The sequence below is a fragment of the Neomonachus schauinslandi genome, chromosome 13, assembly GCF_002201575.2.
Source record: "Neomonachus schauinslandi chromosome 13, ASM220157v2, whole genome shotgun sequence".
Taxonomy (NCBI): domain Eukaryota; kingdom Metazoa; phylum Chordata; class Mammalia; order Carnivora; family Phocidae; genus Neomonachus; species Neomonachus schauinslandi.
The window spans coordinates 11,362,258-11,381,942 of record NC_058415.1 but is presented as its reverse complement, the minus strand read 5'-3'; the positions used below and the strand labels follow the sequence as shown (position 1 = coordinate 11,381,942).

The following is a 19,685-nucleotide window of genomic DNA, read 5'->3' as shown; positions in this document are numbered from 1 at the left end:
TGTCAGGACTCCAAGTCCGCTTGGAAAGATAAGCTGAGAACAAATGAAAAGTCAGCCTGCAGGGAAAGCTCCAGAAGAGTCAGAAGAGCAAGAAAGCCAAAGGGAATGTCACTTCAGAGCGACAGAGGGTGGGAATCAGAGGGGGTCAGAGCAGCTTTCCCAAACACTGGGACGTAGGTGGCGTCATGAAAATCTGAGGCCATTTCCTTAAACGGAGAAGAAAACATAAGATTCAGTAAGAACAAATGTGGTAAGCCAAGGTATGGAGAAAAAAAACTGCAAACGAAGATCAGGGAATCATGCTGGTTCTCAGACATTTTCTCTTCTTTGTCTATAATCCCTTCCAGCAAAGTCTCATTTCATCCCATGGCTTTAGACACTGGGGAGACATCTGAACGCTCTCTCCATCCTGGGGCTCTCTCCTTACAGCCACACTCATATAGCTGCCTTCTAGCCCTGGGTGTTCTACTCAATCTCATCCACTCCCCTGACCTGAATCGCTGCTCACAGCCTAGGACCATCATGGCCAGTGTTTCCATCATAGACCTCTCCCCTTACAGCCACCCTCTACCTCGACATGCCACAGATATCTCCAACGCATGTTCAATATTGGGCTCATGATCACAGCCTTCCTGCCACCGCCACCACGTCCATGCGGCCTCTTCTCAGTACTCTGTTGACCATCACGCCCCCATCTCTGCAGCCACTCAAGCCAAAAGCCGGAGAACTATCTTGCACTACTCCTGTTCCCTCAAAATTCACACACAAGTGGTGCTCCAGTCCTATAAATTCTCCTTTCTAAATTTCCAATCTGCTTCCTCTTCCCCATCCCCATACCTTAATCAGGTCCTCATCTCTCCTGTAACTAACCCCCTTCTCCCTGCCCCTGTCTCCAGTCCCTTCGCCTCACTCATCTCCCAAACTATAGCCCAAGTTGCTGATTAACATAAAACATGAGCTCAATACTTGTCCATGAAAATCGTCTAGCTGTTGCCTCACTGCTTATAGAAGAAAAGTTAACGCTCCTTAGCACTTCGAACACGATGTCCCCGGTCTGGCCCCAAGAGCCCCCTGCAGCCCTATCTCCTTCCACCCACACCCACCCTACCCATCATGTGATTACATGGTTCCAAAAAGCACTGAAAACCTTCATGACTTCATGTCTTCTTCTGTACTGTGCCTGGTACACAGTAAGCATTTAAGAAACGGCACGTGTGGTCACATCATACTCTTAGAAGGACGACAGTGACAACAATGACAATGAATGGTCCATGAGGGCCAGACTAGGGATGGTTTTGTGGATCAAACCAAAGCACTGAGATCTCAGGCACAGGAGAGCATCTAAGCATCTGGGGGTCTGATGATGCCAAAATTATAACCTCTGATAGCAGGTACTACGAATAATTAAAGGAAGGGGGGGTATAGAAGCCATTTGGGAAGCTGTTACAATAGTCCAGGTAAGAGGTGTTCATAGAGGAAATGTAAGTGAGAATAGAGAAGAACGTGTTTCTCTCTAAGTCCTCAGGACTTGGAAGCAGCAGAGAAACGGGGATGAGCAAAATAAAGTCTGCTAAAATTTTGAAAGTCAGCAAAAAGAATGAGGGTAACTTTGATGCAAATTTAGAATGTGGGAAGGGACATATTCTCAGTTTTTTTAAAAGGTGCCAGCTACAAGGATAGCTAATATAATCTGCAATGCCAACCTATAATATAATCTATAATCTACCATATAATCTATAAAAATGTCAGAATCCTAGCGGTACTATTCACAGAGGTAAGAGTTGGGATCACAAGAGCGGATGAGTGGCCAAGACTGAGTGAGGCATGAGTTCCTCAACTGTTCTGAAAGCTACCGGCCAAGAAGTGAGGGAAGCAAAAAAAAAAAAAAAAAGAGAAGGAGAGGAAAATCTGGCCTTGAACAAGGCTGCTGGCTAGAAAAAGAACACGGAGGAATGGTAAGGCTAGAGGCTAGACTGCTGGCATTATAAAAAGGAAGGTTAGCTGGGAAGTTGAAAAAAGACGTTCTGGCTTAAGGAAATCATTTACTCGTCCATCCAACCAATGTTAATGGAGAAGACACTTTGCACTGGCCACCTTCGTAGGCGTGGGGACTACATCAGTGGCCAGAACCCTGTCCTGTCCCTCCCCTTGGGGAAACCACTTTCCAGTGAAGGAGGCAGACAAAGAAGAAACCAGTAAAAATGTAACCACAGGGACTGTTAATCATCGTCTCAGAAGCTGTGAGGTGCACATGGTGGACACTTACCACTCAGCTCTAAAATGCTTCCAGAAGTCTTCTCATTTACACAGAAAGTGACTCTTTCTTATATAAAGGTTGCACCAAATGAAATGATGCATCATGTTTTTGTTTATAAACTGCCACTTTGGAGGGGAGTTTCTGAGAAACTGCAAAACTAAATAATGGAGCCCAACTGTACACAAACCTTAAAAGCTGAATTCCCATTGTTTTCTACAAACCTAAACAAAAGTCATGTTTCTCTCTTAACCCATAGCATGAGAGACTTCCCACTTACTCCATTCCCACAAATCTTTACTCTGTCTGAACTGTGTGTCCTGGGGAAAAAAACAATCAAAGGGCATCATTTAAAAACAGCTTGCTAAAGCAACAACGTTTGGTTTTTTGTTTCGGTGTAATGCATCACAAGCCCAAGAACAGTGTGGTTCACATCACTCCTTAAAGAAGTTACATTTAAAAAAAAAAAAAAAAAGTTAAATTTCTCATATTCACCTTACTTGTTTTATTGCAAGAACTAAAGTTCATTTTCCAGTGGAAGATGGACGTCAGGAAATTTGGGGAAATTTTCTATGCCATTTCTCCCATGGGAAGAGAATTACCTTTGGTAATCTACCACCTCTAAAGGCACCAAACTTTAAAAGTGAAATGGTCATCAACACACCCATAAATTACAACTCTGTTTAAGTTAAATGAAGAAGTCTATGGAAGTGTGCTTTATGTCGTAATGCAGCAAACACATACTTTATAAAGAGAAAAAAGAAACCATGAATATCTCAGCCAAAAGGTAGCAATTTATTTATCTGAACAGCCCTGAAACACGACATAAGAAAAACATATTCTTTATTGGCCAATAAACTGAGTGAATGAGAAACAACTAAAGCCAGTTTGCTGTACAAATAGAACTCTTGAGGCCCTCCCTCAAAAACTTTTTCTTTTTTAAAAAATATATCAATTTCAATGAATATGAATTTATTTGGGAAACACAATTCAGACAATATGGGTGTTATTTGGTTCCTAAGATCACAACAGCTTCTCAGTAGCAAACAATAAATGAAGGGGCTATCACTGCTGAAAGTCACAGAAATCTGGCCAAAAGAAAAAAAAATCAAAAAAAGGCAGATTTGATTTTCAAAGACAGTAAAGTGGGGCCAGTTGGTACAGAGGCAAAGAGCTTTGCATCCCTGACTAGATCCAAAAGCCATCACTTTATGAAAGCATAAAAGACATACTCTGTTCTACGTAATCTTTCCAAGAATTAGGGAAGGTTGTGACAACTCTGGGGAAATTTTCTGTGCAAATATCAGCTTTAATAAACTATGACGCTTAAAGGAGCAAGCAAACCCTTGGCAATCAGGAAACGTACTCCAGCAGTTCAACAGCCTGCCCAAAAGTCCGAGTAGCCAAGAGGCCCCTAGTTTAAGGCTCCTTACATTTTATGCCTGAACAGCAGATTCAAATGGGCAGTCTCCATGTCTCAGGGAATTTCAGGCAGAAAAAAAAAAGTTAAATTGTTCTTAACATATATTTTTTTAAGATTTTATTTATTTATTTGAGAGAGAGAACATGAGCAGTGGGGGAGGGGCAGAGGCAGAGGGAGAAGCAGGCTCCCCGCTGAGCAGGGAGCCCGACGCGGGGCTCGATCCCAGGACCTCGGGATCACGACCTGAGCCGAAGGCAGACACCTAACCACCTGAGCCACCCAGGTGCCCCTTAACATATTTTTCAATAGTTTGTTTTTTCTTATAGTATTTAGGTTCTTGCTAAATTAAATGCGTATGAACTTTAGGATGAGCATTATATGAAAAAATATAGACATACCCCAGTTTAAAGGCTGTGTTTCACCACTGTAGTTTATCCTGTGGAACAGACAGGGCAGCCTCCTAAGTCAGTCTTCCCCCATCTCCCAGTTGGATCAGACGCCTACCCTGCAAGTTTTACCATGATTACTTGACAGAAATGAAAACGCTGCAGAGGGCCCTCCATTCGCCCAGACGAGAGGAAAGAGCACTGGCCGTGGAGGCAGGGTCAGCTCCTCAATCAACGCAGGCCTCTGGTCTGAGCCCCTGCACAGGCAGCACGGGAGGGGAGGATGGAGAAGATCTGTGCTTTCCAAATCCCAGGTCTCGGCCCACCATCGGGGAGTAAAATCAATTTGGTGGATCATGACCCGTGTTTGCTAGAGGTTGTTAAGCAGGAAGGAACATATCTGAAAATACCAAAATGCATCTCATATAGTACAAAGTATTCTTTCGTGAAAATTTTTAAAATATATTTATTTATAGGTCTCTGTATATTGGCTTTCAACACAGAATGCATTTCTTTTCTTTCTTCTTTTTTTAAGATTTTATTTATTTTTCAGAGAGAGAGAGAGAGAGCACAAGGAGGGGGAGCAGAAGGCAGAGGGAGAAGCATGCTCCCCGCTGAGCAGGGAGCCCAACGTGGGGCTCCATCCCAGGAGCCTGGGATCATGAAGCTTCACCGACTGAGCCACCCGGGTGTCCCCAGAATGCATTTCTTAAAGGGCAATGACATGGCCATAAAAGGCTCTCAGATGTCTTGAATGGCTGAGTTCCCCAAAATTTGTATGTGGAAATCCTCACCCCCATAAGATTGTATTAAGAGGTGGGGCCTTTGGGAGGGGATTAGGTATTGAGAGCCGGACCCTTAGGAATGGGATTAGTGCCCTTAGGAAACAAGAGACACCCCCCCTCCCCCGCCGGAGGGCCCCTCATCCTCCTCCCACCATGTGAGGACACAACGAGAAGTCAGCACTGTGCAGCCAGCCAAGGGCGCCCACGAGAACATGACAGTATTGGCACCCTGGCCTCAGCAGCCCCCACGGCTGTCAGAACTGAACTGCAGCTGCTTACAAGCCCTCCCGTTCATGGCACTTTGTTCCTGCCGCCTGAACCAAGGCAGGCTGATTCCCTTTTACTTCCAGCTCAAATGCGACTGAGCGACTGAAAAGCCATGTGCAAAGACTGGTTTGCAGGAGCAAGTCCTCGGAGACCATGCAGGAGTTTGCAAGGCCACCAGCCTGGAGAAGCCACAGAGGCCGGGGTATGTCTGCTTCCAAGAGGGCTCAGAAGCATACGGTCAGGAAGGATCCAGCTAGCAGAGTCTAGGGTCCTCTGCGGCCACCTCAACTGCACCTGGCTGCGGTCCAGCTCTTGGATGAGGGGAGGGCCAGACAGGACTCAGGAGCCCGGGCAGGCTGTGGCTAGGATCCAGCAGAGGGTTGAGAAGCTGGATTAGGATGCAATCAGCAGGAACAATGAGAAGTGGATGGATTTGGGGGGTGGGCGAGGGGGAGACGTTCAGGAAGCAAAAGCAACAGAAACGCGGGATGGCTGAGATGCCACGGGGTCAAGCGTGGCTCCCGAGTTTCTGTCTCGTGTGGCTTGGTGCCCACCGCAGAGCTAGGGAACCCTGCAAGAGGACCAGGTATGGAGAGGAAAAAACCAGTCTTCTGGTCTTAGCCGTGTAAAATCTGAGATGCCTTTGAGACACCCAAGTACATAAGTACAATTTCAGTGATGTAATCTAGAGTTCATAGAGAGGCCCAGGCTGGAGAACCAAATTTTAGACGGACTTAAGGTCTTCCTTTTTAAATCTCTTCTTCCAAAACTACATTTTTGGAAGACGTGCAACAGCATGAAGCAGAGAAAAGAATGTGGCTTTAAAATCGGAAAAACCATGACTAGAACCTCAGCACCGCCCCTTACAGGCCCTGTGCTCATAAGCATATTATAATCTGAATAGGTTTCCATTTCCTCCAGCGTCACCTTCAGGAGCATGGTGAAGATTAAAGAAACAACACTTCAAAAGTGCCTGGAATACAGTAAGTTCTTGGCCAAGTTGAGCCAGACCATGTTTAGACTTCTTTGCATACCCCATAGCACCCGGTACCGTCCTGGCCAAGCACTCCATCAGTAACCAGCATGTTGAACTGACTTGAAATATTCTGAAAACTGTCAGAACACCACTGTCTCCTCTTCCTAGACAACCATCAGCTCATAAAATCATTCCCTTACCTGGTGTCCTGTTGGAGCAACATCCAAACATAAATGATGCATAGAGCATGTCTTACCCCTCATCACCCACATACCCTGGTGTATCTCTCAGTCCTGGGAGGACCCATCGCTTAGCAGGACCACAACTATCAAGAGCTTTTGCGGACCATCTAAAGTCCTAGATACCCAATCCAGTCATACAAGTTTGTTCTCTTGTGATCCATATGGCTCTGAGAAAAGCCAGGCCTGGTTTTATTTCTTCCCTAGAATTTCTGTAGAAGCAGGCAGATGGCCCCCTCTCCACACACCCTGGGATTCACCTGGAAACAGAGTGCTTCCGGAAGCTTATACCTTGAGCAACGGATTCAATACTTCCTGCTAATACTGGGGAGACAGCAGCACCATCCAGAGACCAACTCACACTCAGATTACTGTACCCCCCTTCCCCAAAGTCTCTGATTCAGTGGGCCTGGGGTACACTATGAGAATTTTAACAAGTTCTCAGGTGATGCTGCTGCTGCTGTTCCAGGGTCACACCTGAGAACCACTGCCCTGGCTTCCTCCCTGGGGTCGGGCTACTGATGGGTCCTACATTTAAAGAAAAATCAGCTGAAATGGAGAAGTTTTTACCTGAAGCGTCCTACGATTTGCCTTGTAGATTATCACAAGCTGTCTTAATTATGAACGACAAATGTTTACGCCTTAGGAACTTCCAGGCCCTGTTTTAACAGTTCGGGAATGTTCTGTTTCATGCTTGATAAGTTCTACTTATCAGCTCACTACCATTCACTTCTGAGTAAACGAAAAGAAAAAGCTCTTTAAATAGAGACCCTGTCCCATCGTCATGCCAGAATCTCTCCACCTAAGCAAGCACTGTTTCCTCCTCCTGCAGGACTTGGGTGTCATTCTCACAGAGGTACCACAGCCAACGTTGAAGAACTTTCTTCACAGCTGAACCTTTCAGCTTGAGTGACCTCAGTGGTGGCCCAGTTCATCTCGACAGGATGGAGGGGACTCATTCATTCATTCAGATATTTACTGGGCGCCTACTCTGTACTAAACACTTGAACAACAGTGTGAAAGAACCATGGCTTCTGCCCTCAAGGAGTTTCTAGAGTTAGATGTGAGTTGGGGCAGAGGTGAAAGGAAAACAAGGTCCTGGGAGGACCCGTAAGTATAAGCATCCAGTGTGTATAGTAAAGAAACATGTGTAAGTATCCACTGTGGTAAGTAAAGAAAACATACAAGGAAGATTCCCTTTAGGTTAGGTGATCAGAGAAGGCCACGGTCCCCAGAGGAGGCGACACTTAAACTGATTAACTTAGAGAAGCTTAAAGTCCATTCCTGTCTGTGTTCCTGAGCCAAACTCACAACACTAAGCCACTCCGGGTGCTTTAAAAATATGTTTATCTGATGCCTATAAATAATAAAAGGAATAACACATTTTATATTCAGATTATTATTTCTGTTAAAGAAGAGGTAAAAAAAAAAAGATCATTTGTAGGCATGCTGGTTAAAAAAAGGCTGGAGGTCTGGTGAATGAACCCTATTTATGATGAAAGATGAAGGACCACAAGCCAACAATTGAAACTACTGGCATTTCTAAAATGGTCCGAAAAATAATAAAATCATTAGCATAATTATGAAACGTCCCTGAGTTTTGAAGAGTGGTATTTGTTTGAATGCATAAATTGTTCAGTACACATTTACTAAATCCCTACCATTTGCCAGGCATAGTGCTAAGTTCCAAGAATACAAAGATAAACACAACACGATGCTTAACCTTTCTCACTGACAACTGTTAGTGAAACACCTAGGATATGCTTACTACTACATTGCTGTTGTTTTGTTTTCTTTCTTAATCAAAAATTGTTATGCCCAAAGATCCAGAGATCATGATGGTGGGCATGGTTGAAAAAGGAAAGAAAGTATGTATTAAATGTTGAAAACCGGGGCGCCTGGGTGGCTCAGTCGTTAAGCGTCTGCCTTCAGCTCAGGTCATGGTCCCAGGGTCCTGGGATCGAGCCCCGCATCGGGCTCCCTGATCAGCGGGGAGTCTGCTTCTCCCTCTCCCACTCCCCCTGCTTGTGTTCCCGCTCTCGCTGTGTCTCTCTCTGTCAAATAAATGAAAAGAATCTTAAAAAAATACTAAATAAAGGTTGAAAAGCCACTACCCAACACGGTGAATCTACTGGATTCCTTGTGCCAGTCTATCAAGCAAAGAAATAGATTTTTATGGCTAGCTAGAACGATATCTGCCTCCCAAACCCCTTGCTCGGCATTCCTGGATGCAGAGGCTTCAGTATCCCCCTTTTCTTACAAAATAAATTCTTTTTTTTTTTAAAGATTTTTTATTTATTTATTTGAGAGAGAGAGAATGAGAGACAGAGAGCACGAGAGGGAAGAGGGCAGAGGGAGAAGCAGAGCCCCTGCTGAGCAGGGCGCCCGATGTGGGACTCGATCCCGGGACTCCATGATCATGACCTGAGCTGAAGGCAGTCGCTTAACCAACTGAGCCACCCAGGTGCCCACAAAATAAATTCTTTATCATCCTGTCTTTCGTCCCATAACTTTAGTTCCAATTCAAGGTAATCATACTCTCTAGGCCCCCCGGTGCTTGGAAGTCCAACCCTTGCCCGAAGAACCTCCACTTGAAAAACACACAGGCCCAGTTTTAGTGGGAGCAATATTGTCCACTCAATGCCTTACAGTTCACCACCACATTACAAGTGACTTTCTAAAACCCTGAGAGAAAACAAGTGTCAAGAACTCACTCACCCACTATGTCAAGAACTCACTCACCCACAGGTGTCAAGAACTCACTCCCCAAAACCTGCTGCACCCCTGTTGTTTATTCAGTCCCATTAACAACACAGAAGACTTTCTACAAGAGGAACACATCCTTCAGGGAGCTGCCCATTCAAGTACGGGTTTTGACTTAAAAATAATGCCCAGGAGCTGCCTGCTGAGCAAACATGGAACCATGTTCCAATTATTATCCATATTTGAAATCCACATTCCCTAGGAGTAACCCCATTGGAGTAGGGTTCCTGAATTTTCCTCTATCACCACCTCCTCTATCCATCTCTGGTACAACTAGACAGAAGTAGATACAACTAAGAAGGCAATACACAAAATCCAGCCTGTTTTCTCCGGCCTCATCTTTTACACTGAAAGGAACCTGGCTGAATTAAAGACTTCATCAATGGCAGTCAACTGTTTGCTACCTAGTGTTTCAAAAATTTCATCAGATTAAGTTTAGAGGTTGTTTTATTTTTAAAGAAAAAATAATTTTTCAAAGATCTTATTTATTTGAGAGAGAGCATGCAAGAGAGCACGAGTGGGGGGGGGGAGGCTCAGAGGGAGAGGGAGAAGCAGGCTCCCCGCTGAGCAGGGAACCCCATGTGGGGCTCCATCCCAGCACCTTGCGATCATGACCTGAGCCTGACCTGAGCAGAATGCAGATGCTTAACCGACTGAGCCACCCAAGCGCCACTTAAAGAAAAATATTAAAACAGAAGGTTAGGTTTCCTCCCTCTCTGACTCGGCTGGCATTTAGCATGGCCATATAAAAGTCCACAAATGAACAGGTGAGCTTCATAATGTAGTGTTCTAATTGGGTAGCTTCTTAAAGAAAAGGACTCTCCAACTCCAGTTAATAGATTTGATACAAAGAACACGTTTCTGCAACAAATACATTCAGGACTTGAATTTTACAGTGTAGCTGATGGAAGGTTCTAGCCATAGTAAAAAAAAAAAAAATGTATTCTTTCCCCCAGGATATCAAATGTTCTGACTTACCATTTAACTGAAGTACAAGCAAAATGAAAATGCAAATGAAATGTACACGTTTTTGACTTTACCAGCTGTATGGCAGTTCCACCTTTGGCTTCTGGCTTTATTTACCAGGAAGAGAAGCTTGGAAAACTACAATACATTTGTATTTCTATTCAAATAGTTCCCTTTCTCCAAGCACTGGTTGGAACAAAGTATTAATTCTAAATCTGGTGATGTAAGTAAGTCAAGAGAATCATAGGGAGTAGATGAAAACAGACAAACATTTTCTCTTTAATGGTATCTGCTTGGATGAGAACATTGAGAAATATAAATACTAAATCATTTAAAATTATGCCACTTCACTAATAAGTACTAGTAAGCAGAAGTTTTCTGTTAACCTCTATGATTTCTAAAACTCAAAATGTACCTTCACCATAGAACTCCCAGCAAAACCTTAAATATAAACCTTCTTAAGAATTCCACATTAGCCCTGCTCCTCCTGCTAAACTTCTGTGTGACCCTGAGCAAGTCAATTCACCTCTCTATGCCTCAGCTGTCTTATCCATAAAGCACGCAAGTCTCTGAACTATTTAACATATAATTTCTTTATCACAAAGACATACCTCAATCCCAATTGCTAGATCTGTTAATAATATTTAAGAACCATTCTACTTCTTTGTCATCCTTCTTCTGAAAATAAAAACACAACTTTTGTGTATATGGGGAGGAGGGACGGAAAGAGGACCCTTCAAGGGGAACAGAAACTAGGTCGGTTTTGTTAATTAGGTTTCCTCTCTGAAACCACCAGCCAGTATTAGCAGCTGCTTGAAATTTACTCAAAGGAAAAAAAAAAGTGGTTGGTTTCTCCACCTCAAGACTAACTCTTTCATAAAAGGGCACAAGTCAATTTCTAGGAATGCGTCTTTCGGCCAGCTACACAATACTAACAACTATGGGAGGGGAAGGCAAGCAAAGGAGCATGACAGAGATGACATGAGTCTATTGTCTACATGGAGAAAGAAAAGCTCTTCTTTATATGCGGTGTTTGGGAAGGAGAGCAGTAACAGACACCAGTACCTGCCAGCTTCAAGAGGCACACCTCGTGTAGGTAAATTACCTGACGGGTCAGCAGATGTTGGGAATGTACATGATGCGATGCTTTGTTTTTTACAGCATGTTTTTTCCTTATGAGTGATTTCATTCACCCCCTTCACTCAATGGCAATAGATTGAGTACTTACTATACACAAACTCCCAAGTCTAAAAATAAAGGTATGAGTTGACTGGGATATTCAAGTGAATCTTGACATGCAGCCCATCGGGATATTTCCAAGTCAAATAATAACACTAAACAATATAGATGCTAAGCTAAAGTGCCCTGGAAATGTTTTCCCTTCACTAAATGGGACAGGGTCAAGGGGAAGGGGGAGTAAATGACAGGTGCAATAAATTATTAGCTAAACAGAACGCTGAAACTAGAAAAAGATAATTCATTATGAATCTCTTGTTTCATATATGGGACACTTGAGGCTCAGAGGTGATATGATTTGGCCCCGGGGTCATACAGCCAAATAGAGTGCCAGAACTAGAACTCGGGTCACCAGCAGGCATGCATAACAGTCCCTAGGGTATTGCAGTATCCATCACGTCTCCTCCTCACCATCAAAAGCGAGACAATGGCATCATCTGCGAAGCCACGGACTGGGCATCAAGAGCTCTGGGTTCTAGTCTTGTAACCTTCACTAGCTTAGACAGGATACCACTGAAAACTCCCATCCCTGTCTAAACCTCAGTTTCCTCATCTGTCAAATGTGAACAGTGATTCACAGTGAGACAGCACAGACCACAATAAATGCAGAAGCAGTCTGGTCGTTGTGAAACCGTACGCAAGTACAGAACCAGCACTGGGCAGTGATGGGGGGGTCGGGTGGGAGTATATCAGAGAACGTGCCTGTGACTCTAAGTCCAGCCGCTTATGACCTTGCTAAGTCCCTCCATCTGTGAGCCTCACGTTCCTCCTCTGAGTATGTGGTTAATAATCTTTGCCCTACCTCCCTCGGAAATGGCCAGAACTTACTGAGAGCACTGAAAAGCATTCACAAATAACAAGGCACTGATTCAAGTGCAAAGTATTATTATGAGATACTCTAGTATGAGACCCTCTAGTCTCCTTAATTTGGACAGAAATGTAATGTGGTTCGATCATTCAGTTCTGAACAGTTTTCTTTCTCAACTAAGATGTCATTATTCGTGAGTCTCAGATTTCACTGCTTTCTCCTGGGTGCTCCGAGTCTCAGCTCCCATTCCTGTACCAGGAATGCACAGAGACCATGCATGATGCTTACTCAACGTGCCACTGGCATGGACTTGGCTGAGAAAGATTTCTTTCCCAGGGCCTCCTCTCAGCTGGAAATGCTCTGACTAAAGCTTCCATGAGCACTATTTTACTTCATCACACATTAGAGGAGTAATGAAACCAACCCTCGGGCTTTTCTCCAACAACTGCAGAACACTTCGGCCTTTCCACAGAAGACAGAAGTCTGAGTGGATGCTTGTCACCAGAGGGGCAAGAGAGGTTCCCGAAATCCATTCTCAGGAGTGCAGATGGGGAGACCGATTTTTTTTTCCTTGCAGGAGACTAACACACTGTGAGGCCCAACAAGTCTCTCAAGGGTCACTGGCCTTAGAGCGAGGGCCCCTGGGAGGCTGAAAAGGTCCTGCAAAATTGGGGGGTGGCGCTTGGGGTCTGCAACACTCTGCCTTCAAAAAGCATCAGAGTAACTAGCATTTTCTTGTTAAGAGCCCTGATTTCAGTAGATCCGATGAAAGAATTCATCAGCCTATCCAAACAACTTCTCTGGAACAGGTTTCTACCCAACCACGCCGGGCACCAGAGGCAAGTGGGGGATAAGAAATACAACAGGCTCATCTGCATAGATGAGAGATAAGCAGACGTTTGTGGTCTCCTGTTTTGGCGACTCTTGGCTCCGGCCTGACGAATCAACCCTGGCATTCTCCCTCTCCTGGCCCCCACACTCCCACCCCCCGCCCCAGCTGTTGGAGCGTCACGTTGACGGGGCTGGGGGAGAGAACGGAGGGAAACGCACAAGTCAGCCGCTGCATTTAGGCTGGAACCGTACCGCATCTGTGCAATCCGGCTTCGGCGCCAGAAATGACCAGAACACCGACTCGCAAGCCCCTCTTGAGATCCCAGGGGCGACTGACAAGTTCGCCTCTGTTTATCGCCCGCGGAGGGTGGTGGGAGAGCTCTCCTGCTGCTGCCAAACTCAGCTGGTTCCCCTGAAAAGGGGAGGGAGCTCCCGCTTCAGCGAACCTAGAGAGGTCCCCGAGGGTCACTGCGGCCAAGGGGGGGGGTCGGGGTGGTGAGCGAGCGGCTGAGTGCTCGCGGGGAGCGCGCCGCCGTGGCCCCAGTGGAATGAAGGTCCCACTTCGGTGTCCACACGCAACCCTCCACCCTACCCCCAGCACAAGGCGGACAAAGTGCGAGCGTAGAGACCTCCAGGGTTCCTCAGGACGCGGAGCCCCCGAACCCCAGCCCTGGAGGAGGGTCTAGGGAGGAGGGGCCGGGGACGCGCAGGAAACTTACCTCACCCGGGCAGCATTCGGGCGCCTCTGCTGTCGAGACCAGTTGCGCCACAGTCTGCAAGTTATCTGGATGTAGTTGCTTCCCCCCGCCCGGCGCCGGGAGATCTGTGCCGGCGAGGGGCGGGAGGGGCCGGGGGGCCGGAGGGTCGGCGGGGCGGGGGCGGGGCGCGGCGCGCGGAGCCGGCAGGTGCCGGGCCGGAGCCGCGGGGCCAAACTCGCCCGGGACGCGCCTCGGCGGGGGCGCGCGGCTGCGAGTGTGCAGTGCGCGCGCGCCGCGGCGAGTGTGTGTGTCCCCGCTTTCCCCTTCCTTCCCCGCCAGTCCTCCGGCCAGACGGAGCAGCGAGCGGCAGCCGAAAAGCCCCAGCAGCCGGAGCGCTCCGCTGCCCGGCGCGGCCTCCGCGCAGCGCGCTCGGGGGAGAGCGGGGGCCGGGGGCGGAGGAGCAGCGGCGCCCCCGGGCTCGGGCTCGGGCTCGGGCGCGGGTCCCGGCGCCGTGCGCGCCTGAGTCGGAGCGAGGCGCAGAGAGAGCAGTCTGCGCGCCGGCCGCCGCGGCTCCGGGAGGCTGCAGGCCCCGCCCGCCGGCCGCCCAGGCTCTTCCCCTTTTCTCTCCACCCCCTTGCTTCCATCCCCGCTCGCCCTGCAGGGAAGCCAGACCGGTTTGCAGCTGCAGCGGCGGCGGCGGCAGCCTCCGCCGCAGTCGGACCGGGCGCCGGAGTCGGGGCATGGGGACGCGGAGAGCCGGGCTGGGCCGGGCCCCGAGGTTCGGCCGGTTTCTCCTAGACGCCAGGGTTAGCCGAGGGCGTCCCGGTGGTTCTGAAGTCTTGCAGCCCCGCTAAAGAGAGCCGTGGTTGGGATAGGACATCATCCTCCCTTCCTCAGGCCACTGAACTCTGCAGCGCCTGGTCGCCTGCCCACTGGACTCTGCTGGCCGCGAAGCCCGCATTTAAGCACAGGTGCCCCCTCCACTAGGAAGGGACAGCTAGCATTCCGAGGCGACGGCGTGCCCCCTTCTGATGACAGCAGGAGTTCCCAGGAAGTCAGACCTACCCAACAGGTAGGGTAAGGTTGGCGAAGGGGTCACGGGAGAGAGGAGGCCCGAGGGACGTCAAGAGGTCCAGAGCGCATGGGCTGTGATGGGAGAGGGGACTAAGTCTTGATGGCGCTGAATGGGCGCGGGGACACTTGCAATCTCCTGTGATGGCGGGGGAGAGGAGAGGGTAGGGGGTAGACCTAAGGACTCTTGGGGAAATGCTGTCTTGCAAGCTATCGCCAAATTTACTTAAAAGGAACTGAAAAGGTACCTACCGGATCTCCCAGATGAATGGAAGCAAGTGGTATTTCTCACCTTCATCATTTCCTTCCTTGTCCTTGTTTTTTTTTTTAAAAAAAAAAACAAAAACACTGATGTAAAACGTGGGATACATTGTGCTGGAGGAAGAACAGCACTTCATGGTCCTTATCCTCAGATATCCCTGGCCTGGTGAGTCACAATGAGTTTCTGATTGAAAGGATACTCCCTAAGTTCTCAGCAAATGAACACCTCTTTCTGGTTTTGAAATCTTTGTGTACCTTCCACCCCCCACCTTGGGTAAGTTTGTTATGGTTTAATTAACAGCTCCGATCAGAGTGCAATAATCCCTTGGTAACGCAAATATCTGTTATTTCTTGGACTGTTTTTCCAACCTACTTGTTCTAGATGTGTCTGGCCATTACTGTGAGTTTTCAGGCATCACATGTTTAGGACCCTGTGACTTCGTTCTGGTTTTATCTTGGCATTCTAGACTCTCCAAAGCTCAGAGCAGGAACACACATCTAGTTCAGCTTGTTCCCTTTACCGAAGAGAAAACTGAGATCCAAAGACATTAAGTGACCCAAGAGCCAGAACACAGCTCCCAATTCCTGAACAATAAATAAAAGAAACACGGGATTAACAAAGTTCAATTTGGGGTCGATAGAGGGGGTGGCGGAGAAAGAAAAGATCCAAGAACCCTTCATCTGCCTTGAGTGAATCACTGCGTAGGGGGCAGCACCACACCGCTGTAAATAGCAGGCGGGCTGGGATCTGGGAATGATGATCCCAGTCTCCCCCTCTCTGCTCCTCGCCCCACTGGCCGATCTGAAACCCAGCGAGTGGAAAACAAATCTGCTTCCCAGAGTGGTAAGTGTAAATGCAAAGCCAGTGTTCAGTATCTCCTGGGAATGCAGGGGAGGCGAAAACAGGTAAAACCAAACTTAAATCACAGTGGATTGGGGGGTCACGCACATTACATACAGAAGCATGCACACATGTGTACGCACAGCCCTCCTTTCCCATTACGAGACTGACTGACTCCCTTCTGTAAAGCATGGGGCCAACAGCCTTAGGTTTCCAGAGACAAATCACAAAGCAGACTGCCCACTGGCTTTTTAGAGAGCTAACTCGTATTAAACAGGATTCTCAGGAACTCTACCAAGAGCCTTAAGATGCTCATTACTGTGAATTAATTCCTGGAACAAGGGACCACATAGTTATTATACCACAAGACCTGTTCTTTCTTCCCGGTTCTCTCTCTACATATACATCAACAGGAATTTGGGAAAGTCACCCTCTAATGGAAATAAAACAAGATCAATATTACTAGCAATAGTGACTTGGCCAGAAAGTCTGGAAACATTTAAAAATTAGAAAGTGCAGGGCGCCTGGGTGGCTCAGATGGTTAAGCGTCTGCCTTCGGCTCAGGTCATGATCCCAGGGTCCTGGGATCGAGTCCCGCATCGGGCTCTCTGCTCCTTGGGAGCCTGCTTCTCCCTCTGCCTCTCTCTCTCTGTCTCTCATGAATAAATAAATAAAATCTTAAAAAAAAAATTAGAAAGTGCAGCCCTTATATATCAGTGATGAATCACTGAATTCTACTCCTGAAACCAATATTGCACTGTAGGTTAACTAAAATTTAAATTAAAATGAAAAATAAATAGAAATTAGAAAGTGCCCATCTAATCGTTTTACTTAATTTTAAATGTGACTTCTCTGATTCTAGATTTTAGTCCATTTTCTTAAAAATGCTATTTACGCTCCCCTATGAGAAAGACGTGTAGATTCCTTATAGTAGATTTGATAGCATTAATGGCCCCAATTAATGACCTCCCTTTATCCAAGTCCTTTGTCTCTAATTTTGTCATCCCCTCCCACCCTAGGCTCACCTCTATGATTACCTTTGGCCATTGGAATGTCAGTAGACTTGATGTAAATGAAGGCTTGAAAAACGTTTGTGCACCATACCTATTAGAATTTCCAAAATCCAGAACGCTGACAATACCAAATACTGGTGAGGATGTGGAGCAACAAGAACTCTCATTCATTGCTGGTGGGAATGCAAAACAGTAGAGCTATTTTGAAAGACAATTGACAGTTTCTTACAAAAGGAAACATGACTCTCTCCATATGATCGGGCAGTGATGTTCCTTGATATTTGCCAAAAAGAGCTGAAAACTTAATTCCATACAAAAACCTGTACACAGAGTTTTTAGCAGCTTTATTCATAATTTGGACAAAACTTGGAAGTAACCAACATGTTCTTTAGTAGGTGAACAGATAAATGAACTGGGATGTCCAGACCCTGGAATGTTATTCAATGGGAAAAAGAAATGAGCTATCAGGCTATGAGAAGACCTAGAGGAAACTTAAATGCATATTGCTGAGTGAAAGAAGCCAGTCTGTAAAGGTTACATATTGTTTGATTCCAATTATACAGCATTCTGGGAAAGGCAAACCTATGGAGACAGTAGAAAGATCAGTGGTCGCCAGGGGTTGGGGGTGGGGAAGTTTGAATGGGTAGAGCACCAAGGATTTCTAAGGCAGTGAAACTACTCTGTGTGATACTTCAATGGTAGATAGCTATCATTATACATCTGTCCCAAACCATAAAACGTACAGCACCAATTCCTAATGTCAACTGTGGTGTTTGGCTGATAATGATGTGTCAAAGTAGATTCACCAGTTGTAACGAGGGTACCACTCTGGTGGAGGATGTTGATAAGTGGGGGAGGCTATGCCTGTGGGGGGCGGGGCAGGGAAGATATGGGAAATCTCCGTACCTTCCCTTCAATTCTTTTGTGAATCTAAAACTATTCTAAAGAAATTTAATTTTTTTTAAAGTTTGTGCATTTTTGCTTTTTGTTCTTGGAATTCTGCCAAGGAGGACAAGCCCACTAAAAGATGAAAGCCTGGGGGGCTCAGTCAGTTAAGCGTCTGACTCAATGATTTCCACGCATGTCGTGATTTCTGGGTTGTGAGATGGAGCCCCGAGTTGGGTTCCACGCTCAGAAGGGAGTCTGCTTGAGATTCTTTCTCTCTCCCTCTGCCCCTCCTCCCATTATCTCTCTCTCTCTCATATTAATAAATAAATCTTTAAAAAAAAAAAGGAGGAAAGACCTTGTGCTACAGAGATAAGTCACCACAGCTGAGGCCATTCTTGACCAGCAAGCCCTCAGGAGACTGCAAAGGCACAAGCAAGTCCAAATGAGATTGGCCAGACTTGGTCCACATCCACAGAACCACCCCCGCCCCCAACTCAGAGATTTGTGAGAAATAATGCACGGTGGCTGTTTTAAGCCATTGCTTCAGTCCTCCATTGCCTAATAACAAACCACCCCAAAACTAATCACCACCAACAACTGCCATTTTCTCTTGCCATGATTCTGTGAGTCAGCTGGGCATAGACTAGTGTCACTCCCTTGGCTGCAATCAGCTAGCTGCTGGCTGCTGGGCTGGACGGGAAGGTCCGAGAAGGCTTCCCTCACACATCGGGCACTTCTAGCTGCCTCCACATGTGGTCCTTTCAGCCCGTGGGGGCTCAGACTTCTTACACAGTGGCTGGCTTCCCAGATGGAGGACTGAGCTTGGAAGTTCTAGAATGCTACTTCTTTTATTTTTTTATTAACATATAATGTATTATTTGTTTCAGGGGTACAGGTCTGTGATTCATCAGTCTTACACAATTCACAGAGCTCACCATAGCACATACCCTCCCCAATGTCCATCCCTCAGCCACCCCATCCCTCCCACCCCCCTCCACTCTAGCAACCCTGTCTGTTTCCTGAGACTAAGAGTCTCTTATGGTTTGTCTCCGTCTCTGGTTTCGTCTTGTTTCATTTTTCCCTCCATTCCCCTATGACCCTCTGTCTTGTTTCTCAAATTCCTCATATCAGTGAGATCATATGATACTTGTCTTTCTCTGATTGACTTATTTTGCTTAGCATAATACCCTCTAGTTCCATCCATGTTGTTGCAAATGGCAAGGTTTCATTTTTGATGGCTGCATAATATTCCATTCTCTCTCTCTCTCTCTCTCTCTCTCTCTCTCTCTCTCTCTCTCATCTTCTTTATCCATTCTTTATCTATTCATCTGTTGATGGACATCTAGGCTCTTTCCATAGTTTGGCTATTGTGGACATTGCTGCTATAAACATCAGGGTGCACATGCCCCTTTGGATCACTACATTTGTATCTTTGGGGTAAATACCCAGTAGTGCAATTGCTGGGTCGTAGGGTAGCTCTATTTTCAACTTTCTGAGGAACCTCCATGCTGTTTTCCAGAGTGGCTGCACCAGCTTGCATTCCCACCAACAGTGTAGGAGGGTTCCCCTTTCTCCACATCCCCGCCAACATCTGTCGTTTCCTGACTTGTTAATTTTAGCCATTCTGACTGGTGTGAGATGGTATCTCATTGAGGTTTTGATTTGGATTTCCCTGATGCAGAGCGATGTTGAGCACTTTTTCATGTGTCTGTTGGCCATTTGGATGTCTTCTTTCGAAAAATGTCTGTTCATGTCTTCTGCCCATTTCTTGATTGGATTCTTTGTCCTTGGGTGTTGAGTTTGATAAGTTCTTTATAGATTTTGGATACTAGCCCTTTATCTGATATGTCATTTGCAAATATCTTCTCCCATTCTGTTGGTTGTCTTTTGGTTTTGTTGACTGCTTCCTTTGCTGTGCAAAAGCTTTTTATCTTTTTTTTTTTTTTTTGAGTTTTAATTTTTTTTTTATTCTTATGTTA

General features: G+C 46.3%; 1 protein-coding gene across 1 annotated transcript in view; it reads right to left on the bottom strand.

Annotated features, from left to right (window-relative positions):
- Window positions 1-13,737, bottom strand: part of PIP5K1B (phosphatidylinositol-4-phosphate 5-kinase type 1 beta) — a 297,843-nt gene extending 284,106 nt beyond the window's left edge. The window contains exon 1 of the mRNA XM_021694307.2: window positions 13,654-13,737. The gene's annotated coding sequence lies outside the window, so the exon portion shown is untranslated. The remainder of the gene's footprint in view (window positions 1-13,653) is intronic.
- Between the last annotated feature and the right edge of the window lie 5,948 nt (window positions 13,738-19,685).